The 26,011-nt window shown below is 41.8% G+C and overlaps 1 long non-coding RNA gene across 2 annotated transcripts in view; it reads left to right on the top strand.

The window, feature by feature from the left end:
• The first annotated feature begins 7,600 nt into the window (after positions 1-7,600).
• Positions 7,601-26,011, top strand: part of LOC132522961 (uncharacterized) — a 123,138-nt gene continuing 104,727 nt past the window's right edge. The window contains exons 1-3 of one of the 2 annotated variants that reach the window (XR_009541393.1): positions 7,601-7,649; positions 10,310-10,413; positions 20,308-20,405. This is a non-coding gene — a long non-coding RNA (uncharacterized LOC132522961). Of the gene's footprint in view, positions 7,650-10,309; positions 10,414-12,034; positions 12,141-20,307; positions 20,406-26,011 lie in introns of those variants that run through there. The other variant, XR_009541392.1, reaches the window with a different exon arrangement.

The following is a 26,011-nucleotide window of genomic DNA, read 5'->3' as shown; positions in this document are numbered from 1 at the left end:
CTGGGCAAGTTACTTTACTTCTGTTCTGTTCAAAGAAAATCATAATAGTGCCTACCCTGGCTGGGTTCTTATTAGGACTAACCGTTACCCAAGAGGAATGTGTAAAGCAAGGAGTCAGTGCCCTGTGTAGTTCTCTTCTCTTTCCCTGCCTTTCTTTCTTGGACTTTCTTTAGCCATTCAGCCCTCTCTATCTAATTTATTTAACAAACTTACACTGAAATCTTACTCTGTACTTGACTTCTGGAAGGTACAGGGACTACAAACAAGAAAAAAGACATGGTAGTTCCTATTCTAGCAGTATCTGGAGACCTGGATATAAGACCCATATACCAAAATAAGGCATTAAGAGAGGTTTATACAATTCTGTGCAAGCTCTGAGAAGGCAGTGCCTGGGGAAGCTGGGAAAACAATCTAGGAAATATTATGAAATTTTGTACTAAAGTGGTAATCCCCGCCTCTGCCTCCTCATCTCTTATTCCTCTCAGAGGCTCGAAACTAACAACAGGGACCCAGAGGCAAGGTTTTCAGGAAGAAGGACTACAGCATGTTAATATAGTTGGTACTGCTCCGAATTCCTAAGCCCGCCCCACCCCCCATCAAAGAATGTGTCTTCTACATTCTTGAGCAAATTGATGTGCCCATCAAACCAGCTTGTCTTGGGAGGACACTGCTCAGCTTTACCCATGGATGAGGAGGGAACACAGTTCTGACCTCACACAAATAAGAGTCTAAGTGGCATTTCTTAATACAGTGATGGTAGGACTGTGGCCACAGGAAGATCAAGAAGAAGACATTCACTTTCTCCAAGGTGATCCATAGGGAAGTGAAGCAAGTAAGGTAAGCAGAAACATGGGGCTGGCGGCCTTGAGGAATGACCCCTGTTGGGAAACCTGAGCTGCACAATGGTTGTCCGCTGTTAATAGGTGACCCTTTATCCTATGAAGTGGATTAAGAGTCTTAATCTTGGAGAATAAACCTTTGTTTTTGAACCTCTGCTTCTTGGGTTATCGTTTCTCCATTGCTGTTGTTTTCAGGGCTGTAATTTTGCAGAGCTACAGACTTTCTGTGGAGGTGCCTCTTGCATTGTCGGACAACTCTAAGTTTACGTATCTTCCTTATCCAGAATGCCAGTGGGTCTTCCACCCATTGGTCCTTATGCTGAGTCTGATCTGTCCTCAGCTGCCATGTCACCCACGGAATGCTTTCTATGCATCATTTCTACTCCTTATCTCCAACTACTTACCTCATTTGATGGGTAGGTATTATTACTTGATTTTGCAGAGGAAGAAATTGGGATTCAGAGAGGTTTATCAACTTGCTTGAGGTCACAGAGCCAATAAGGGGCCCAGTCAGAATTTATGCTCTTCTCTGACTGACTCAGTAGCCTATAGTTTTATCACTACACTATGCTATTTAAAAAATAACTTTTTTCCTTATTGTGGTAAAATACATACAGAATAATATTTACCATTTTAACCTTTTTAAAGTGTGCAGTTCGGTGGCATTAAGTACATTCAAATTGTGCAGTCATCAGCTATCTAATTTTTAAGCATTTAAAGACAGCAGGGACATCCAAGTCTGTTGGTAGTGGGCCACAAGAGCTTTAATTAAGATAATTAATATACATTTGTGTGGGCCAGTGAATTTCCAGTTGGTAACAATGGCTTGATGAACAATTATTTGGATGTGACTCACATGCTCATCTGAATTTGGGAGCTTTATTTACATTTATTATCTTCTGTCAGGAACATCATAGTCTTCCAACTTCAGGAAATTAAGCAAGAATATCTCACTATTATGTTGTTAATTATGTTCAGCTTTAATTATAATTGCTAATTGATTCCAGCGTACTGCTTAACATCTGGGTGCAGCAGGCATACCGTAGTAGCAGAAGGCAGGTAAACACACCAGAGAGCTCATATGGGCTACCTATTAGATAAATTAGTGGTGCTGAAGACTCGGGTGGTCCACTTTGGGGGCAGCAGCATGCTAGGTTTCTGGGAAGGATGGGTATCGGGACTTCCTTAAGTTTTCTCTAAACCAGGCTGAACATTCTTGTCTTTCCTCATAAAACTCGGGTTCCAAAGCCCTTTATTGAGTGCACTGCTCTCCAGCCTGTTGACTAACATTTCTTTCTAAGTGTGGCATCTGGAGTGGGACCCACCACTGTCACCATGATCCTGCCAGAACAGAACACACCTCCCTAATTTTGGACAGCATTCCTCCACCAACACCACCCTAGATAGCATCAGCCTCTTGTCACTGCCTTCATGTTACTGGCTCGTATTGAACTTGTAGTAAGTTCAAACTCAACATCTTCTTCATATATATTACTGTGGCACTAGACGTTGCTACTTATGTCTTTGCAAATTGGCCTTTTGGACTCAAGGGTAAGATTCTGTCTCTATCAAGGATGGGAAATATGTGCAATGCCCATGCCCATGGACCTTGTTCACATCCATGGACCTTCTTATTAGAACGTTTTCTACTGGGCCTGGATAGTCCTCAGAATCCTTCTCAACACAGTGCTTCAGTTAGTCATTACCAATCATCTCTCAGAGTTGGCTCATAAATGAAAACCTAATAACCTTTCTTACTTTTCATTGATTCATATTATATTTTATTTTATATTTAACCCATCATGGCAAAGGATAGATCAGGATTCATTAAGGGCTGGAAGACTAGGGTGATGACCAATGTATTATAATACAGCTGGGTAGAATTTTTTTTAATGAATTTTTATTGGAGTATAGTTGATTTACAACACTGTGTTAGTTTTAGGTGTACAGCAAAGTGAATCAGTTATACATGCATATATATCCACTGTTTTTTAGATTCTTTTCCCATATAGGTCATTACAGAGTACTGAGTAGCGTTCTCTGTGCTATACAGTAGGTTCTTATTGGTTACCTATTTTATATATAGTAGTGTGTATATGTCAATCCCAATTTCCCAATTTATCCCTCCCCCTCTTCCCCCTTGGTAACCATAAGTTTGTTTTCCACATCTGTGATTATTTCTGTTTTGTAAATAGGTTCATTTTTACCATTTTTTTAGATTCCATATATGAGCGATATCATATATTTGTCTTTCTCTTGGATAGAATTAATATCACAAATGTTTAGAGAACTTGAATGTTGTTTGCAGAAAAAGCACAATAGTTTTTTTATTATTATTAAAAAAAACACATTTAAGGCCTTATTTTGTGAACAGGTCATGCTAGAAACAACTATTTGTAGAAATCGTGATTGCATTTCCCTTCAGTGATTCAGCTCCTTTATACTCCCTGCCACTCCTCCCTGACCTGTGTAGTTGACTTTAGATTCAGGAGAGAAAGGGGAGTGGGGAGTAGGCACATCGCATTTATTTCCTGTTTTCTTACTCCCAAGACTAATGGGGAGTAATATGTCAGCATTCATTTCCCTCTTCAGATTAAAAAAAAGGTAGGGAATGAATAGGGAGACACTGGGCTGGCAGCAGTTTATATTGGTTAGCAGATACTCGGTTGGGTTAAAGTTTGCAATTTTGCAAAATAGTCCTGATACTGAAACTAGTCTTTCAGGCACAGAGTAGCCTGCAGTACCTGGCAGCCTCATGCTGTTGAAATTCCAATTCTTCACCTTTGCAAAGAGCCCTGTGGCTTGACAGGGTCAGCAAACCAAAGCATCATTGACTTGAGGTGTATATAAAAAGCATATCATGGATTATGAAGCAGGGAAGAAGTGATGGTTCTTTTAATATGCCATACCTCAGGTATTTTAAATATCGTCTTGCCATCAGGAAGGTTTTCGTTATGTGCCCTTGACTTGGTGTCATTCTAATGTTGATAGAGAGTATTTTCAGAACCTGGTTTCCAAGAACTCTTAGTTGTTAGATGTTCAGCGTGCTATTCATCTCTACTTCTCTTTCTGATCTGACCAATGGGAAACACTCGTAAGGGATAATAGACAGGAAATTATCACTTTTTTCTTGGATAGACAAGCTCCTGATATGCAACGTAAACTTTGGTAAAAGCTAGATTAGAGGGACTTCCCTGGTGGTGCAGTGGTTAAGAATCCACCGGCCAATGCAGGGGACATGGGTTTGAGCCCTGGTCTGGGAAGATCCCACATGCCGCAGAGCAACTAAGCCCATGCACCACAACTACTGAGCCTGTGTGCCACAACTACTGAAGCCCACGCCTAGAGCCCGTGCTCTGCAGCAAGAGAAGCCACCTCAATGAGATGCCCTTGCACCGCAACAAGAGTAGCCCCCGCTCGCTGCAACTAGAGAAAGCCTGCACGCAGCAACAAAGACCCAAAGCAGGCAAAAATAAATAAACAAACAAATAAATAAATTTATATATTAAAAAAAAAGCTAGATTAGAGAACCTGACTCTGGTGTGAAAAGTTGAAGTGCATGCTTCCACCACCCAGCCCAAATCTAAGGCATTAAATTCACATGCTCAGCCCCATGACAGAGTGAGCAAGTGAGAATTGGGCCTGCAGTCACTTCTCTCACCATCCACATGCCAAGACTACAGGCCTGCCACACCCACCTAGTCATAGGTTGAACAAGAAGAATGGCAGGCCTGCCCCACTTAGGAAAGACAGCCCAGGGGGGCTTACCACATGGAGCAGAAACAGAAGGGGCAGTCTTTAATACACTAATGCTGTCCACCATTAATTGTAGCACAGTGAGCATGAACTCTCACCCATCACATGGTCTACCCCCCCTCAGTGGAAAGTGAATCACGGGTAGGAGATACCAGAGCATTCATCCAGTCCTCCTAACAGAGGGGAGAGGGGGCAGAAGGTCCTTTACCTGCTGTACAACCAGCATCAGTATTCCTCCCCTCACCAGAATCAGTTTTGAAGAGTAATGCTCTGTGCTATCCCTTGGAGGATGTCTTGTTTGTGATCTAATCCAAGGATTTATGACTGGGGAAACAAGCTTTAGGCTGAAAAGATGGTGGAATTTGATTGGAGAAAAATGTTATGCCTAGAAAACTCCCCATGGACAATCTTCAAGTCAATCCTTGGTTTATGCAAAACAGCACCTGTGCCTCCGTGCTGATGGTGCAGATGTAGTAATTAGCCACGCGGAAAAGCCAGCTGCACTCCTGGGATTGGGGGAGAGCTTTCTCCTTCTCCAGGAGTGGGGTACTCCAACTTAAAGAGAAACAAACATATGAGAGGCCAGTGTGGAAAGGCTCTGAAAAATCTGTGACTACTTGGCTTGTGAAAATTGCCTTTTGTTTTCAAAGGAACAACATTTTTGAGAAAAATGAAACTTTTCTCAATGTGAGATCTTTCCTCTTTGTATCTGTATTTTATATTGGAATACAGTATGGCAATGTTAAAAAAACATGAATGAATTTTGGAATTAGGCAAAGTCAGGCTTAGGCTCTGTCTCTCTTACCTATGGGGGACCTTGGCCAAGTTACTTTGCCTTTCTGAGCCTCAGTTTCCTCATTCAGAGCGGAGATAATCATAGCTACCAGGCAGAGTTTTTGTGCAGAAGAGTGATGTTGGATGTAAAGTGCCTGGCCCAGAATGAATTGTGATAATGAGGTATGTTTTTTTCTAAATACTTTATTCTGCATCACAATGGGTGGATTTGCAAGCTTTATTTGTGCCCAACACTAAATCCAGAAGGATGTTTTTTCCTTTATGGTTCAGAAAAAAATAGGTCAAATTATAAAGTGGGAATTAGGAGATCATGTTCCAGAAAGATCCTTTCTGGCCTGTATTATTGATTTCCCCAGAGAATTAGATCATCCTAACATTTGCAGATTCATTGGAGTGCCAGATGTGGTTATTGTGACAGAATACTGCCCAAAGGGAAGCTTGATGGATGTTCTGTTCAATGGTGACATTCCTCTCAACTGGGGTTTCTAGTAGGAGCCAGGCATTTGCGTGGTAGGAGACACACTAGTGAAATCCTGCAACCATGCTGTCTTCTTTTTTTTTTTAACATCTTTATTGGAGTATAATTGCTTTACAGTGGTGTGTTAGTTTCTGCTTTATAACAAAGTGAATCAGCTATACATATACATATATCCCAATATCTCTTCCCTCTTGTGTCTCCCTCCTCCCACCTCCCTATCCCACCCCTCTAGGTGGTTACAAAGCACCGAGCTGATCTCTCTGAACCATGCCCTCTTTACATCAACATTTTTTTTTTGTAGGAATTTAACACAAATTTACTTGCATAGGTTTAAACTGCAGTTTCTATAATAAAAATAGAAAGGTTACATCAACATTCTTAAGGATCTATTGCCATCTGAATGCATTATCTAGGAAGAAGATTTGTGTTATATCTTGGGGCATGAATGAGAATGGGTAGGTCATTATATCTAGACAAGGATGCCTAGAGGGAACAGGATTTTGAACCAGGCTCACCCACTGGTGCTCAGCGGAGACCTGACTGGAGATGCTGACAGAAAGTCCTGTTTAACATCTAAAGAGTGTAGCTACAGGCAAGTAGTAGGCACTTGCTAGGTCTAATAAATTTATATAACAAACACTGTGATGGACAGTGAAGGTTACAAAAATAAATAAGAAATATTCCCTGCCTTCAAGAATGTCTTGGCTTGGTGGGAAAGACAAATAAGCAGAGTTATGGAAGTGTTGATGAAAGTCCTAGGGGAGTGTCAGGTACATGGGGATAGCATCTAGTCTAGACTGGGCATAGGGTATGAATGGACCATGGGAGGTTTCCCAGTGGAGGTGAGCTGAGGAAAAGTGGACGTTTGCCAGGAGAAGGGGAGAAGACAGGTCATTCCAAAGAGAGAGAACAATGTGTGAAATATGTAGTAGAGGATGGTCCAGTCTGGGATTGTAAATCGATTAAGTATGACCAGAGCTTAGAGATGAGGGTGGAGTGGGAGGTAGGAGTGGAGAGGAATGAGGCAGAAAAGTAAGCAGATAGTCCTGAAATGGGCCAAAGTGGATATGATAATTTAGTATTTGGAAAAATGGAATTTCAAATAAGAGAGAAAAGGAGAGATTGTGTGAATAAAGGATTCAGGACAACTGTCTAACCATTTGGCAAAAATAACATTAGGTTCCTAGTTCACACCTTTAACCAAAATTAATTTGGGGGCAGCTTGAAATTTTCAATATGAAAAATGAAAGTTTAGAAGTACCAGAAGGAAACACTCAGATATGATTATATAACACCACAATGAAAATGTAACAGGAATATGAGCATCTGGGAAAAGTATTTCTAACATGATCTCTTACCAAGTATAACTAATAAAAGAGTTCAGGTTGATATTCATGGACTAGCAGGTATTAGCAATGTAAGTAGCATAACAAATAACTTCTGGTCTGTAATTATAGATAAGCCTATGAACGTCTAAATTTATTTTCAAATGTGACACGTATGGGCGAATCAAGTTTATTTGGAAGAAACATTCACTATTTTCTGGATAATTACGACCCCATAGCATTCACAAATGTGTGTATAGCTGAGCTTACCTGAAGCAATGTGTCCACTGTCCCTGCAAACGGTGGCTCTGCATTTCACAGAGCCACACATTAAAAATCTGTGTGGATTTTTAATTTTCTCTGGATGAGGGATTTCACATCAAAATGACCTGTGTGTCTTTTTGCAGCTATGCCATCATTTTGTTGGAGACTGCCACACGAAGAGACCTGGTCTTGGTAAGAGTCTATTGGACATATTTTCAAGTGAACCATCAGAGAGTCTGCTTCTCCATTGCTTAGAAGTGAACAGTATGTCCTACCCTAGCAGAGAACGATGTTGTGTCTGATTTGATCATATATTTTTTGGAGAGAATAAGATATATATTGTCTATCTATCTATGTATGTATCTATCTTTGAATAGCATATACTTATGGTTTGAAAAAGTACTGAAAAAATTCCATATGTAAAGTGTTTCTGGCTATTAGGGTGAGTTCCCCCATCCAAGCGTAGGCAGATTGAGTTGAAGGAGAGCAGGAGTAAAGATTCTCTCACTGCATCTGGAACACAGGGATCCTTTGGGATTTGTTTCTTTTGACCATATTCCAATGGTAATGATGTTGAGTGTGGATTTTGTTCCCCAGGATGTGAATCCTTAAATAAATTCCTCTTGTCCTTGGGTTTTGTTTATTTATTTTAAGAAATTTCCCTCCAGGTTTATGATTTCCAATAGATCACAAAAATTATATAGTTTCGACAGAGACCAAAACTGTCACAAAGATATTATCTATAAGAGAAATAGGAGGTGAGTGAGGGTGGGATATGGTTCTTTGAAATAATTTTTCATTTCATTATTTAAAATGTAAAACCCTTGGGAGCTGTGTATGTTGACCAACAGTTTTGTGTGATTCTGAATGCCATTTAACAGATAAATCAGGGATGTGGGAATTTCAACCAGAACAGACAATATCAACTGATCTTGGTACTTTTAAAGAAATGCAAAGAGGAATTGCAGGAGAGATGATAGTATATGATGAGAAAATCTGCCTCAACTCTCAGATCAGAGGAATCGTGAAATGTTGACGGTACTGGAGAATTTATTTTATACCGATAACTACAGTATTTGGGCTCACTATTCCTATTTCCCCCAATTATATAGTTACTGCCCAATTAACTGGTTATAGCTTTAATATATGATTAAGCAAATTAATTTTCAGCAACAACCATGCAGTTTAAGTGTAATCCCACAGGGACTAAAAACAAAACAAAACAAAACAATGAACTAATACTCTTCGTGGGGATTGGCTCATACTAGTCACCATTTGTCATCAATATCTGAAAGCAGACTTTCTCAGACAAGGGCAGATGAGCAAGGTCATTTCTGTACCGATCAGTAAACATATATGGAACTTGTCAATGGCAGGGGCTAGGATGACATCACTCTGTCCTCTACGGGAGTGAGGTGAGTGTGTGGAGGGCAGGGACAAGGGGTGTGGGTTGTGAGGGGCAGTGAGGAGTAGAGGGCCTGAGCAGCAGTGCTAGAGTCGGCCAGCCCATGATGGTGAGCACTGGAATGAATGGATGTCTAGGAGGGGCCCACTGGTGGAGATTCTTACACGCCAGGTTGAGAAAGTCATGTTTGATCAGAAAGGAGCACTGACAGCTTTTAAATGGTGGAAATGACATGGCGGAAAGAAGAGAGAGACAGGGATTGGTGGCACAATTGAATTTTCTTTCCTTCGTGGTTAATTAATGCACTTAGTAAGGGCTCCAGAGTGGATCATATAAAGGAATGCCTAATGCACAGTGTAATTCCAAATGCTGTTTAACAGATAAATTGATATACTTGCTAACTCGATAGTTAGCATTCCCTATGCCCCTTTTTACCTGTCAGATGGAGGCTAAGGGGTTGAATCAATCATCTCAGCTTGTCCCTTTGGGGACATACAAAACTAGAGCTGTTAGGTGGAAGTCACCTTATAGATTGTTTATTTGTGCTAGTTTGTTTTCAGATGTGGCGGCTGAGACCTAGAGAGATTGAGAGAGCTATTCAAGGCTCTAGCTCGCTCCCTTACTCCCATTCAGTTCTCTGGTGGAAGGACACAAATTCAGCCCTGGGCTCCCTGTTTCTCTCTCTCCAATTCTACTTCCTTTATAATTTTGCGTGACCTCAATATCCATGAGTACGATGTGCCCAATACCCGTCAGTTTTTTGACCTCCATCTTCTCTCTTGATCTTGTCCTTTACCTGCCTCAACTACCCATTTCTATATCACACCTGAGATATCATTATTACCCCACGCTGCATCCCCTCCACAGTATCCATGTCAGTATCTCACTCTTTGACTTCCACCTCCTATTTTTCTAGCAAATTGCCTTTAGTTTTCCAACCTCACCAATGTATCATTCTGGGACGTCCAATCCATTGACCCGACTGCAATTCACTCCCTCTCATACCCTGCTTTCCTCCTCACCTGCATTAGATTCTATGGTCCATCATTGACATAGATTCCTTTGCCTAAATTCTCTTCTGTTGTCTTATCACAAATTGACAAGTTTTGTATGTTTGGTGGATTGCTATCTCTCACTTCAGGACTATAAACTCCTTGAGGGCAGGACCTTTGTCTGCTTTGCTCCCTGCTATATCCGAGTGCCTAGGACATGATTGACACATGTTAGGTGCTCAGTAAATGTTAGTTGAGTGAATGAATAAATAAATCATTGAAAATGAGTGTAGCTTTCAGAGTGGTTAAATTACATATATATATATTTTTTCTTTATTGGAGTATAAGTTAAATTATATTTTGCTCTAGAGTGTTTGGCACATGCTTCTGTTTTGATTATTTCCAATGCTAAGTTGTTTTTTACTTTTCTTCATTCCTTTTCTCTCCTTTGACAGAAAGAAGAGCCTCATTCTGTGGGGCATCCTTGTGTCTCCCTCTTGAGGAGCTGATTACAGGGAAGACTGAGAATCTCTGTCCTTGCCCTTCAGGGTATGCAGAGGTAAGGGGGTGAGGAGGGACAGGGAACTTGACTCTGAAGCCATTACATCTACTAACCACGAGCTCATGTTATGTCTTGGAAAGAGATATATCAACAAGAGTAGCCTGGGGACTTCCCTGGTGGTGCAGTGGTTGGTAATCCGCCTGCCAGTGCAGGGCACATGGGTTCGAGCCCTGGTCAGGGAAGATCCCACATGCCTCGGAGCAACTAAGCCTGTGTGCCACAACTACAGAGCCTGCGCTCTAGAGCCCATGAGCCACAACTGCTGAGCCCTCGTGCCACAACTACTGAAGCCCGCGTGCCTAGAGCCCGTGCTCTGCAACAAGAGAAGCCACCGCAATGAGAAGTCCGTGCGCCGCAACGAAGAGTAGCCCCGGCTCGCCGCAACTAGAGAAAGCCCGTGCACAGCGACGAAGACCCAACACAGCCAAAAATAAATAAATAAAAAATAAATAAATGAATTAGCTTATAAAAAAATAAGTGGTAGTTATTATTTAAAAAAACAAAACAAAGCAAGAGTAGCCTGTTGCCTCAAGTAACAATAACAACTTCTTGGCATTTTTCTGGCTTTTCCAAACCCACGTACAGGTAGAGATGACCCAGTAGGCAACTGGAATATGTATCAGGAACTTGAAACAGATGCTCAGATGGAAATAGAAATTTGGGGACCATCACTTTCTTTGCTGTAATGTGGCCATAGATAGGGTGAAGCCTCCCAGGGAGAAGACGTGGAGAGAGAAGAGAAGAGAGAGGGCAGAATCCAAGTTGGGAGCCCAGCATTCCTGCAGAGCTCTGGTGCCATAAAACATAGTGACCAAGTGACACATGTGATGATGAAAATAAAGCAAGCATGTTCATATGCAGCACACAGATAGCAGATACAGCTATGGAGCCCTAATACCTGTCACTTTGGGATTTACACATATACATGGGCTTATGATAATTTGTATAATTGATAAGGATTAATTTACCAAAACATGAAATGAGAATTGTGAATTTGAAAGGGTTAGGTGCAGTTCATAGGACAGTGGTGGAGTGGAATGGACCAGCCAGTGATATTACAGAGTTCATTGATCTAGTCCCAGCCATGGCGTTAATTGCCCTTGTGAGCTTAAACCCTCAGGCCTCTGGCATCTGAGGATCTCTGGGCTTTAGTTTCCTTATTACTATTTTTTGCCCGCCCTGCGCAGCTTGTGAGATTTTATTTCCTATGACCAGGGATTGAACCCAGGCCCTCAGCAGTGAGAACGTGGAGTCCTAACCACTGGACCGCCAGGAAATTCCCTTAGTTTCCTTAGCTTTAAGGTAAAAAAGGATACTACATCAGTGAGTCCAAGGGGCAGACACAGGTTGCATATCAGAACTGGGGATGAGCCCCTAAAAGAGCACATATCTTGTGTGATATTATCAAATTTCATATTTGTAAAATGAACAAAAATCATATTGATGTAGCAGTTGTAGCTACTGAATGTAAAGCTCAACCAAATCTTCCTGGCTGGTGGAGCTAAGGTTAAAAAAGATAGAGAAACCCAGGAATAGATGATTCCAAATTGTTCATTTCTGTAGTTCTTTTCAGAATATCAGTAAATCAGTGCATGACTGTTCCTCTTGATCACTACAGTTGATTAGGAGGCACAGGAAAACAACCCATCCTAAAGACCCAATTTGAACAAGTAAAGACGCTTTTATACAAGATGAATCCCAGCAAAGTTGTCCAGTGAATCTGATGATGTCTCTGGTAAGCTTGGGTGACTTCCCAGTCCTCACTAACTGCACCCATTCAGGTATGGATTTACCAGAGCAAGTCTCAGTGGTGCACCCCCTCAGAGCTGGCTTGCTTACTGGATCCCAAGGGGATGATAATTATAAGCCAAGGCCCCCTATGGAAATCCCCCTGCCTTCTAGGAGCTTTCAAAGAGTCAGAGATTAATACCCAGGGAGCAAAGTGTTCCCATAAAATAATTTCTCTTCGTGATGGATGCTTAGTTGGAGAAGTACAGGAAACACCCAGAAGTATTTGTGGCAGAAAGGACCCAATACCTAATGCCTGAAAACCAAAAAACGGACCTCCTGCCTTATTGAGGTACGATGTCAATAATAAAGGCTGATTTAGTTAGTTCTTGCATTTACATTTGACTTGTTCTTCTGGAATGCTGTTTTCTGAAAGCTAATTGCTGAAGCCATGGAAATAACAGTTTTACATCTTTGTTTTAAAATCCTGTGTTCTGATTGTATGAATTTTAAAGGATCAGTTCTCATTTGCACTAGAATTTTGATAACTCTTGAGTCCCTTAAAAAGAAGTTAATGTGTGTCTAAGGTTGAAGGGAGAAGACACATCTTTACCTGTAATGCCAAGGAAAGGATTTAATGTCAGCACTGGATTTGGGGAAACTGTGCATAAGTCTGGCAAGGAAGAGCCCAGCCTAGGGGGAGGTGGAGCTGGAAGAGCAGCCCTACTAGGAAGCTGCAGGGGAGCTGCTCAGGCAGGTAGAGGACTCCAACCCCGGCAGTGGAGTATGGTGTAAGTTTGATGTAGGCATGGCTTAGAGCTTGGGTTCTGGAGTGAGGCAGAGCTGGATTATTGTCCCAGCTCTGCCTTTTTCTAGCTTTATGATCCTTGGGCAAGTGCAAGTCACTTTATGAGCTTCAGTTTCTTTATCTCATAAAATAGGGATTAAAAGCTGTACCTACTTCAGAGGAGTGTCATATTAAAGGAGTTAATTAAATGAGTTAATGCATGTAATGCTCTTAGCAAGTGCCTGGTACAATGAGGAGCTCAATAGATATGATAATGATGATGATGATGATGATGATGATGGTAGACCAGGATCTTTGTTTGAAGGTTCTGCTAAACCAAGCAAGCAAATAGGCAGTTGGGTACCTGGCAGAGAGGGTGACCATTATATCCCCAGGCTTAGGTGCCTAGGCAAGGTCCCCCAGCATCCCAACAAATTGTTCCCATTATCTCAAGGACCAAAGTTTTCTATCCTCTGCCCCGTTGGGTGGGCTAGGGTTGCTAAGTATGTGCCAGGCATGGAGGTTCCCCACGCGGTTATTGTAGAAAGCCTGGTTTCCCCTACCAAGGAACTTCTCAATCCTGGCTGCACGTTACAATCCCCTGGGACTTTCACAATAAACTCATGCCTGGACCCCACCCTTTGGATATTCTGCTATAATTATTCAGGGGGAAAATTCAGTCATTAGTATTTTATTTTATTTATTTATTTATTTTTGCGGTATGCGGGCCTCTCACTGTTGTGGCCTCTCCCGTTGCGGAGCACAAGCTCTGGACACGCAGGCTCAGCGGCCATGGCTCACGGGCCCAGCCGCTTCGCGCCATGTGGGATCTTCCCGGACCGGGGCACGAACCCATGTCCCCTGCATCGGCAGGCGGACTCTCAACCACTGCGCCACCAGGGAAGCCCAGTCATTAGTATTTTAAAAGCTCACTGGTAGATACTGATTTGTATCCCTGCTTGGAAAACTACTAACTAGCAGTTCAGCAAGTAAACTAAGCATTGTTTTAATGCAATGGAATCAGTTGTAATAAGATAATTGCCAGACCCATAATTCTTTAATAACCAGTTGGAATAATTGGTTCTTCTGTTTGACCACTTTCCAGCATTGACACCTCTGACTCCTCCCTTCTTTCTGAAGCTCTCTCCTCTCTGGATTTCCCTACTTCCTCTCTCCTCTTCACCCCTTGCTGCCCAGCTGGCTTCCTCACAGTCTTTTCAGCGGCTCTGCAACCATCATGCACACCTTGGCTGTTGACAGTTTCCTGGGGTCTACTCTTGGCGTGCACTTTACTTGTTCAGAAACTCTCTGCTTTAGCTCCTGCTCTCAGCTTCCACCACTACCTATATGCCAGTGACTTTCAAACCTGGAGTTTTAACCCTCCATCTGTCTTGAGATCCAGGTGTGTTAGTTCCAGACATTGACCTGGGTGTTCTCGGCCATGTAGACTACAGCTGTGTGGCAGTCTTTTTATTTATCCCCAGTTGCCTTGATGGTAACTCCTAACAGTTACTGCTTTCCTTACATTCCTTCCTAATCTCATCTGTCCTCACTCTCAATGGATCACCTTGTTCCACCATCCCACCTTCCTAATTATGGGCTCTAACGTGTGAAACTGACCCATGTTCCCCACTTCCAACTATTACCAAACTTATCCAATAAAGGCCTATCTCTGCCTTGTTTCTTCTTTTTTCAGAGGAAGGCATATGCCTTCTGCTTTCTGAGGCTAACCTCTCCACTTGGGTTCTGGATCCCATCTTTCTGCCTCCTTTCATTTAGTCATTGACCCAGTACTTATTAATTATTTACTACGTGCTGGCATTGTACTAGGCAGGCAATACAGCAATACACAGGACAGACTGATTCTCTGCTCATGGGGAGCTCAGAATCTAGGGAAGGAAGACAGGAAATGTACAAACTAACAAATAGTTATATAATGTGTCAGGTGGTGATAAGTGCTGGGAGAAAAATAAAGCCATGTTAGAAGTGAGAGAGTGACTGCAGCTGCTGTTTTCTATGGTGTGGTCAGCACCCTGAATGAAGTGAGGGACATTGGGGCATGGTGGACAGGAGGCACACAGGCAGGAGCATGCTTGGAGTAGGAGGGACAGCAAGGGGGTCAGTGGAGTGGGATAGTGGGGCAGAGAAGTAGAAGATAAAGTAAAAAGTAACAGGCAGCAGGAGCAAGGTTAGTCATAAGCTCTCTGGTCCCTCAATGTTGAGGTCAGGGAGAGAGAAGACAAGCCAGCAAAGGAGACTGAGAAGGAGCAGCTGGAATCAAGGTTAGGTGGTGTTTCAGAAGCCAAGGGAGGAAAGTGTCTCCCGCAGGAGGGAGTGACCGACTGTGTTAAATGCTGCTGCTGGTTGAGTAAGATGAGGTTGGTTCTTTTATTATTATTATTTTTTTAAATTTTATTTTTGGCTGCATTGGGTCTTCGTTGCTGTGTGTGGGCTTTCTCTAGTTGCAGCGAGCAGAGCTACTCTTCGTGGCGGTGTGTGGATTTATTGCAGTGGCTTCTCGTTGCGGAGCACAGGCTCTAGGTGTGCAGGCTTTAGTAGTTGTGGCCCATGGGCTCAGTAGTTGTGGCTCGTGGGCTCTAGAGCGCAGGCTCAGTAGTTGTGACCCACGGGCTTAGTTGCTCCACGGCCTGTGGGATCTTCCCGGACCAGGGCTTGAACTCGTGTCCCCTGCATTGGCAGGCGGATTCTTAACCACTGCGCCACCAGGGAAGCCCGGGGTTGATTCTTAAATCAACCACTGGATGCGGCATTGTGGAGGTTCCTGGTGACCTTAACAAGAGCAGTTTTGGTGGAGTTTGGAGGGGAAAAAGTCTTCTTTGGAGAGTACTTAGGGGACAATAGGACAAGAGGAAGTGGAAATAGCAAGTGTAGGCAACTACTTTAAGGAGTTTTGCTCCGAAAAGGTGTAGAGAAATGAGGCCATATCTGAGGCAGTCAATGAGTTTTCTTTTTAAATTAAATTTAGGAGATGTAGTATCTAAAGGAAGGACCTAATAGAAAGGGAAAAAACTGATGGACCTTTGCTCCATGATGATCTCCTCTTACCACCATACCCTGTACCTCCAGGATCTCCTTTGGCTTTCGCTCCTTCACCTCAGTTTACTAATATATGCAGTTTTCCTTTTCTTCATGTAGATGAAATTCCAAGAGCTATGGAAGCAGGCCATCCTGAGTTCAGATTTGGTTTCTTCCTCTGTCTTGGCTATGTGACTCAATCTCTTTGAACCTCTAAATAATCCTAATAACACTCGTGTGAAAATGAAGTGAGATAATGAATATGAGGAACTTAGTGCCTGGCTGTTAGTAGAAGTGCTGAAAATGTTAGTTCTCCTACAGAAGAGCAAGGTGGGGGGGGTGTGGGGGGAAGGTAGGGGCTAGGGATTGGGGGGGGTTAATTTGAGCTTCCTTATCCTGAAGTAAATTTGTTTTCTGTCCTCTCAGTGAAGAACTTGTTAAAAAGTAATATATGCTCAGTGATCTCTTTTTACCTGTTATTTGTGCCTCAACCCATCTCAGTATGACACCCACACTCATCATTCTGCAAGGATTGCCCTCACCCAAGGTCATGCCTTTTGCCAGAGGTTATTTGACAGTCCTCACCCTAGTTCATGTCTCTAAAGAATTTGAGAAGTTGATCACTCTTTTCTTTTTGTCCCTTGGCTTCTAGGACACTATGCGCTTTTGTTTCTCTTCCCATCTTCTCTGACTCAAGGAAGTTCTAAGACATATGGGTTCAAACCAAGGCATATGAGTATCCTAGAAAGACCAAAATTTGTCCTTTCAGAACTATTTTTTTAAATGTTGTCTGTCTCACAATGTAGCTAAGAAAGAGAGCTCTAGATTTAGACTCCCTGAATTTAAATCTCAGCTCTTCCACTCTTCACCTCTTCCCCATCTGTAAAATGGCGATCTTAATTTTACATCACAGAATGGTTGTGAGGATTCAGTGAGTTAGTCCATGTAATGTACCTGGAGCAAAATAAGTGTTAGTGATGATGTTGATAATGATGATAATGACGATGGTGGCGATGATGATGAAGAGGAGGGGCTGAGCACTAGCTGTGTAGGTTTGAAGGCTCCCAGGTTCCCACACCCCACGCATTTCAGCTTTGGCCCCCAACCTGCAAACTGTGCTCAGCAAAACCCAAACTTCTGTGGTTAATCTGATCTGCCTTCCTTTCTAAGGCAGGTAAGGGACTATATTTTATTTTACAGCGTGTGCTTTAGGGCTGTCTCTCCCCTCTCAAGTGGGTTATCTAAGTGTTCCATTTCAATCACATATGGTAAGCCTCTCTAGAGCGGTTTTGGTGAGTGTAGTCTTCTCCATCTCGTTGCATTTGCACTGATGTTTTATTAACCAGTGGTGACTGATGCTGCCCTGGATGACCAGTCCCCAGAGTCCGTCCCAGTTCTGATGATACCACTGTTTCCTTCGATGGTTCTTCTCTGGTCAACGTCTCTTAAATGCTTTTCACCCCTAAATATTGATGTTTACCACGGTGTTATTGTTGGCTTTCGTCTGCTTACCTAAATTTGGTGCCCTAGACAGTCCAGGTCTGGGCTTGAGGTAGTCTGTGCAGCCCTGAAATCACATGCAAGATTGATGCATTTCCTAGGAGAGGGCCCATGTTTTTTTATCCACGTTCTCAAAGGGGGCTCAAAAATGAAGAATCAAGCTAATCTGAGTGGTTTATTTATCAGCCTTTGGAGTCCTTGACTATCCTGCTCCATAGACATAGGGGAGTTAGTCTCTTCCTTTCAGTGGAAATGAGTTACTTTCTAAATCTACCTGAAATGGCCCCTTTGGGCAGAGATAGTCAGTACTTCCTGTGTAACCCTTTAAGGCTTCTCCTGGCCAGAGGAAGCCAGGGTTTTATATTCAGCTAGCACACATATGGGATTACTTGTGTGCATTTCTGTTTATCTAATAGGATTATGTGTTACTAGTGTGTAGGGACTGAAATTTATTCATTTTTGTGTTCCTGGTGCCTGTGACATGGTAGCTGCTCTGTAAATACTGATTGGAAGCCTGACTACATTTTGTATTCTTCAGTTAACTGCAAATACAAGAAACGGCAATATAGCCAGATCATGATGCATTTATAAGTATTTAGCTTATTACCAGGGTAGATTATGAATATGTATATCAAAAATGGCCTATTGAGACAGAAATTCCTGAGGGAAATACAAAAATATCACCCTATTTCTTTCACTGAAAAAAATACAAAATTTGATTTTCCCACTATTATTAGACTCCAATAAATATTCATCCTTTATCCCTCCAGGGGCGTCCCAAGCTTCCTGCAAGTGGAATGAGCGCTAAATGTGCCCAGTAAATCACTCTGATGGTTTTCACCTTCTAGCCAGAATGGAGATCTTAGTTGGTTTGCTTCTTTTAATGGCCTAAAAATTCAAGTAATGTTAGATTGTTTTCTTATTCCCAAGACTAGAGGAGGCAGGTACAATTGTTCACGTACCACCAAACTCCCTGTGAAGAAGGTGATAGCCTGCTGTTGGGAACATAATGTTCCATGAACCAAGCTCCCCCCACCGCCCCGCCAAAGTTCAAAGTCCCAGAGTTCTCTAACACTACTCACTGCTGGCACCAACTAAAATTGCAAATCCCTGCAGGGTAGCAGCTGAGCCTGCTTAACTCACCCTGAGAGGTCCTGATTTCCATAATAGCATCTCCAGTTCAGGGAGGCATTGATCTCAGTCAGTAAAGCCCAGTGTGAATGGGATTACAAGCAGAGCTTCCATTCCCCCAATTAAGTCTTGTTTCTCTGCCCCTAACAGTACGCATGACCCCACTCAACACTGGTCCCGGGAGAGTTCAGGTTAGGGAATGTGCCGGGCTTGGTACAAATCCATTATGGCTAGGCAAGCAATACAAACAACACCTTACTACTGAGTGTGGAGGGCAGAACAACTGAGAATGCCAATGGTGACAAATGATGCTACAGACATGAGGACTGGGCTTTGTGTGTCCTTTTCCTTGAGGATAATTGACCATTCTAATTCATACCTGAAAACAGGCAGGTTACTGAAACAAGTTGCTGATGACCTAAGAGAAGGCTGACCTTGCCAAGTGCAGAGTTACCTGAGTGCATCCCTCTTTTCAGGTAAATTAACATAGCTGGAGTTAGGGTTTCAACTCAAAAGTCAGAGAGATGAAGCAATCTACAGTATTATACAATTTGTGTATGACTGTTAGTAGCTGGAGAGTAAGTAATATCTGCAAAAGAAGAAAATGCAGGCATTTGAGTGAAGTGGCAGTGAGTTTACCACTTAGGCACGTTGTTAATAAGGTACGTTTGCGTGATTTGGTTAAGTCCCTCCAGCCCCACCACTTTTTATTTTAAAATTTAAATCAATTTCTTAGAGCTAAAAGGCATTCAGTTTAGCAAAAACAGTAGGAAATTGATGTAGAAAGTATACTGCTTCATCTTAGGGAATGTGTTTTAAAGAAGTAAATAGACCATATCGTTCTTGCCTTCCATAGCAAAGGATACAATGGCCAGAGGAGTGATGAGGCAGTACCCGAGGTTGCCTGCCTGGGGGCAAGTTTTGATAGTTCAGACAAAAACCTGTAAATTGAAGTTGTAAGCTGTGAGGTTGAAACATTCTAAACGATTTGCACAAGGGCAGTTTGCTGCAGGCACTCAAAGCGGTGAGTCCTAATCTGGGGGTCAAGGGACTTTTCTTGTTTTACTGATGAGAAAGAGAGCCCAGAGTTTAGACACACTCAGAGTTGTGCCCTGGCACTGATGGAGACTCTCTCCTAGGGTGGGGAAAAGGCAGACAAGCCTCTTTCCAACTTTGAGTATTTATCTGAAGAAATGAAAGCCCCACTAGCAACCAAATAAAAGACCTAGAATATAGGTAGGAATCAGGATAACTGGTAAGCAAATTAACCTCGACCTGGGACTTCTCTAAATAAGCTTTGCACAGCTGTCTCAATCTATGTAAATCTCTTGTTATATAACCCCAGTCACTTGATTGGCAGAAACAGGGCAAGGCCAGATGTTAGGGGATGAAGTTCTCATCAAACAAAGCTGCCTAGCTTTGAATATACCAATACAGTCTAAGACAAACTAAGCAAAACAAAAACAAAAACAAAAACAAAACCCCCAAAACCTCAAACCCAAAACCAAGCAGAAAAACTAACCTAGTATATGAAACAATTAGGAATATTTTCTAAAGCAATTAACTGGCCCATGGGTCCTGGGATCCCTGGCTTAGAATTCTGAGAGCCTCAAAAAATTGTGCTGAACAAGGAGGTACCATTGCTTAATGGGGTCTTACCAATTATTTTGCCTGATTTAACTTTTTTCTACCTCATTGCCCATTTCCAGTGACATCGTGGGCTTCACTCAGCTTTCCAGAACCAGAATGCCAAATCAGGTAGTGGACTTCCTGAACAAGATGTACACCACCTTTGATGAAGTTATAGGTCAGTATTACGTCTACAAAATGGAGATGATCAGAGATGCATGTGAGTGATTATGGATGAATGGGTAGTCCCTTAGATATGGAGTGTTATTGAATTGCATTGGGAACAAAGCCAGGAGTTAACAGAAGCAAATAATTTATGTAAAATTTCTAACTCTCCTAAGTTATAAGATCTTAGGAAGTAAATCTTCTTAGTAGCCTTCATTGGGCCCATGGCTTTTCTCTTAGTGGGCACCCAGAAAATGTCTATTGATTTGATCTGAGAACCATCTTTATTTGATAATAAGGGGAAGCAACTGGTTTTATGCTTTCATTTTTGTGGTTGGACTCTCAGGCACTTAGCTCAATGAGCTCTAACTGCCCATTTATCCACATTGATATTTTCCCTTTCTCCATGGCCAGTGAGGGAAGGATGTGGATCTTGAAATATGAGATGGCAAACATGGAACAATAATTAGATAAAATGATATCAATAATCATTAAAATTTCTAATTTCAATTTTAATTATATAAATTGAGAAGGGAACAGTGGAATTTTTCATTAGCCCCGAGGCAAACTGAAAATAGATTTAGAAAATATTAAAATTCATCTATTCAATGCATAGTTATTGAGAATCCAATATGTGCCAGCTCTGTGTTAGCACTAGAGCTCTAGAGGTTATAAGGTTGAACGTGACAGACAGGACCTCTACCTGCAGGGAACTAGTGATAAATAGAAGAACTGAGACCAGTAACCCCGTTAAGAGGGAATGATGCTTCTCCCATTTTACCTTCGTTATGCGACCTCCTAATCATGCAGATCACTGTGTGCTTTACTGCAACTACATAATTCCTTTTCTTTCCATTCATTACTGAAAAATGCTGCATTCTGAGGTTAATGTTGATGGAACTGTTGTACTCATACAATCCCTGTGTTTCCTTTCATTACTGGAAAACACTGCATTATGAAATTAAAGTTGCTATCATACATGATCATGTAATTAAGTACATTTGCTATGCCTTTCACTTTTTAATCTCTGGTTGGGCTTTTCATCTCTGTGCCTCTAACTCTGAATCAACGAACAGGTGTTTAGACCCAAATATGTTGATTTTTAACTGATCTCAGTTAATGGGTAAATATAGGGTACTAGATTCATGGTGAGCAGGGATGCTTATTTTCAATAATCCTTAGATTTAAAGGATTTTCCTACATTCACCAAGAGTAAGCTCATTATACAGAAATGTGGATGAGGTCATAATACTATCTCTGATGGCCACTATGGAAAAAAAAAAAGAAAAGAAAATTGAAATAATCCTTTGGCTAAATTTGAAGTAAATTTTGCTGGGAGTTGACAAAAAATGGATTAAGTATTTAGGCATCTAGGGCTTGATTTTATTTTATTTTATTTATTATTTTATTTTTTTCGACTTTTAAATGTCTCCAATTTTATTTGAAAACCAAATAGGTATTATATTTTCATAGCCTCAAACTAGACAAATAGGTCTGTGACAGCAGATATCCTTAATTCTAAACTTTTCCCTTAATTTGTAGGGCTTGATTTTAACCAAGGTTCTGCTTTGTTACACTTTATGGAGTGCTGATTCATTTGTGTTTTGGTCAAGGTTTGATGTGATGTTGAATCTTCATTTTATAATATTATCTGTTTTATTGTTGTTGCACAAGTTGGTTATGTGTCACTGTGGACTGGTATGTTTATCAAATGTATTACCACAGCACCAGACAACAGTAAATGTCACACAAAAGAATACAGAATGTATAGCTGCATAAGGGTGTCTAAAAAATGTTAGTTTTTCTTATATTTTTATTAATAAGGATTGATACATTAATTATTCACCTTTGAGTTTGGCCGATGGAATTATTTGGAATGGTGGTTCTATGTTATCTCATAGCATGTTAGAGCTGGAATACTCACAATAAAACCATCATGTATCGAATGCTTAGCCATATGCCGGGCATTGTGCCAAGGGCTTCACATGGATTATTTCAAAATAGTAAATATCCTCACAGCATCCCTGTGACCTAGATGTTATGATCCCCATTTCCAAGATGAGAATGCTGAGGCTCAGCTACTTGCCCAAGGCCACATAGTAAATGCAGAGCCAGGACCCAAACTCGTCTGATCTAAGAGCTCATGCTGCTGCCTGCTCACTATGCTGCTTCTCACAGATGGTAGAGAATTTAGGGATTACTCTAACCAAGGAGCTGGAGGCGCAAGGACTCGGTCAAGGTCCCCTTGTTAGTGACAGATTTGGACCTGGGCTCACATTCTTTCTGCTTATGGTAAAATAGAAGAATTGGGCCTTCGGGGGCATCCATGTCTTTCCCTTTATCAATGTGCTAAACCCTGGAGTCATCCTTCACTCTTCCTGACTTTCTCCTCTTATATCCAGTTGGCCAGCAAATACTGTTGATCCTTTTACCACAGTGTCTTACATGTGGTAGAGCTCATGAGATAGAATGGTTATGAGTCAGGCTCTGCCGTCAGATTCCAGCTGGGTCAAATCTCAGCTCTGCCTTTTGGGTGATTTGGGGCAAATTAATTAATCTCTCTATGCTTCCATTTTTTCATCTGTAAAATGGTGATAATAACATGACCCGCCTTATAAGATTGTTCTGAGGATTAAAAGCGCATGAATATGGGGAGGGGGAAGGGTGAGCTGTGACAAAGCGAGAGAGAGGCATGGACATATATACACTACCAAACGTAAGGTAGATAGCTAGTGGGAAGCAGCCGCATAGCACAGGGAGATCAGCTCGGTGCTTTGTGACCGCCTGGAGGGGTGGGATGGGGAGGGTGGGAGGGAGGGAGACCAGGACGGAGGAGATATGGGAACGTATGTATATGTATGCCCTACAACAAAGATTCACTTTGTTGTAGGGCAGAAACTAACACACCATTGTAAAGCAATTATACCCCAATGGAGATGTTAAAAAAAAAAAAAAAAAAGCACATGAAGAGAAGCCAGGCCCTGCCTCAGGCAGCAGGAGAAACTTAGATCTAGTCCCTAAATATTTCCCATTAAAAGCAAAATATCTTTGTGTGTTGAACAAAGGAATTTCAAGTAATTGATTGGTATTGTTTTGTTCTGAAGTCCAGGATAGTCTTTCAGCCTGTAAGTCCCCTTTTTAATGCCGTTCTAATTCCTAATGTTTGAGTATTTTCCAAGTTATATGCGTGTGTGTGTTTTATTTTAAAGTGTGACCAAATGCAAATAAAGCAGGGACCATGAATATTAAAAAGAAATACAAAACAAGGAAGCACACACACATACAAAGCGTATGGAGTACTTCTGATGCCTGGTGCAGCATATGCCCTCATAAACGTTATTATTCACACAACCTTCCCCTTTCTCAGCTTTAGCCCTGGTCCAGACCTTCATCTTCCCACATATGGACAAAAAACAGCCCCCTAACTAGTCTCCTTGCCTCTGCCTTTTGCACGATTATGAGGTGAAACTATACTTTGCATATCTTGTTCTTTTGTTTAAGAACTTAATTGCCCACAACATCATGTCCACATTCTCTAGGCTTGCAGACAGTGCCCCACATAACTGCTTCTTCAGACACTGCTGTGAGTTTTGCCAGCTGTCCATTTTGATAGAACAGTCCCCTCAAGACTGCCCTCACTTCAGACATCAGCCACAAGTTTGGTGGTCTTAGGATTATCCTCACTTCAGAGCAGCTGGCTACAAATTTGGGGGTCCCCACAACCACCCTTGGGTTTGATAATTTGCTAGAATGACTTACAGAACTCAAGAGCGCTATACTTATTATTGCAGTTTTATTATAGCGAAAGGAAACATATTAAAATCAGCCAAGGGAAGAGACACCTAGAGCAGAGTCCAGGAGGGGTCCACTCATTCTCTTCCTGTGGAGTCACAGATAGCATCACATCTTCCCAGTCACCAGGTATGACAATACACCCTAAGTATTGCCCACTAGGGAAGCTCACTTGAGCCTGTGGTGTCCAGAGTTTTTAATTTGGGCTCACATACTGCTTACATGGCTGACCTTTAGTCTCCAGCTATTTCAGGTCAGGCTGATACCTCAGCCTGACTACAGGCTGACACTGTGTGGCCCTGAGAACCTATTAAAAATCACATTGTTAGACTGTTGGTAGCCAAAGTTCCCCAGCAACAAAGACCCTCCGGGATGTTCCAGAGGTCTAGAACTCAACTCCTAGTAGCTAAGGGCATAGGCCAGACTTCTGTTTTGGTAAGGTTAATTCTTCACTAAACAGCCTTATTTTCCGTTGCTCTTCTATAGGACATCACCTGCCAAAAAAGGCAACACCCAAACCATCCCATGGATTCATGCATTTTTAAAAAAAATCTGTAATATTTCTTCCTTTACTTTTAGGATGCTTAAATGTTACGCTTTTCATGAGGCTCAGCTCAAGTCTTGCCCACTAAAACTTTATTTGTTTGTCCCAAGTTTTTCTAACTAGTTGAATATTTGCCTTGTGTGACCCTGTGATGTGGCTATATTTATAGACTTCCCCGAGCCTTATATGTCTCTGTAGCCTAGGTGTCCACCACAAAGTAACTGCTCAGAAAATCCTTATTAATAATGATGGTAATTTTCCTAGTGTCTAAGGAATTCAATAAATCTCTGTTGAAATGATCTGAGCTAAGTTTTCCCTTGATTGTAAATTAGGCACCTTTGTTAGCTGTATCTCACTCTTTCTGATTACTTGGGCTCTAATTTAGATAAGTTGCTACCTAAATGAGTCATTAGACCCTAAGACAATCAAATTCATACTGAGATTCAGAATGTTTGCAAGTGAAAAAAAAGTAGTGGATTGACATTTGTGCACCTTAATGTTTCCCACAAATCAAAATGACCTAAAACATTTCCCAGAAACCAGAACTCAGTGCTAGACTCTTTGGGCAGTTATTTTTACTGTGGTCTATTTCCTGTGACCCCCGACGGCTTACAACCTGGAAGAGATGGGCAAACCCCATCCAGTGAGCTCTTTTGAAAAATAATTGATGCCTTAAATACCAGTGCTTTGATTTTAGTGTCCTAAGATCCCAGGATTCAGCACTTAGGGAGGAGCACTGTCTGCAGTGTAGACATATGGGTTTTTGTTGCTGCTGGGTAGATAAACAAGTAAAAAATGTCTTTAGCAAAATGTCTGAATTACTGGCTTCATTCAGATGTGGCCTTGATATGTATTTTATTTAGACCATGCCTCAATCGTCATGACAATAATGTTCCATTGTGTGTGTGTGTTTGTGTGTGTGCATGCATGCCTACTGGATGGTGTCTAGAAGCAGCCCCTTCAGCATTGAGGCAGAAATGGAGTGAGGGTGCAGAGCAGAGCGTGTTTGCCTACCTATTTAAACAACGATGTCAGAAAAGTTTGAAAACATCATTCAGCATCACCTCCTTGATTAAAATCCCAAACAATCAGCTATTATCTCCAGCAGAGCAGAGCAGACATATGTTCAAGGTCAGTGTGTAAGTTCTCATTCTGTATTTTATCAATGCCCATTACCATTCTACCATGTTCGGATCCTGCTCACCCTGCTGTGTCAACCTTCTCCCCTCCAACTTCTCCAGCCTCATATCTTGCAGGAACTTCTAACACCCTGGATCCGCACT

Source organism: Lagenorhynchus albirostris, chromosome 7 (genome assembly GCF_949774975.1).
Source record: "Lagenorhynchus albirostris chromosome 7, mLagAlb1.1, whole genome shotgun sequence".
NCBI lineage: Eukaryota > Metazoa > Chordata > Mammalia > Artiodactyla > Delphinidae > Lagenorhynchus > Lagenorhynchus albirostris.
Note: the sequence above shows the minus strand (reverse complement) of the source record. Positions and strands in the feature narration are given on the sequence as shown.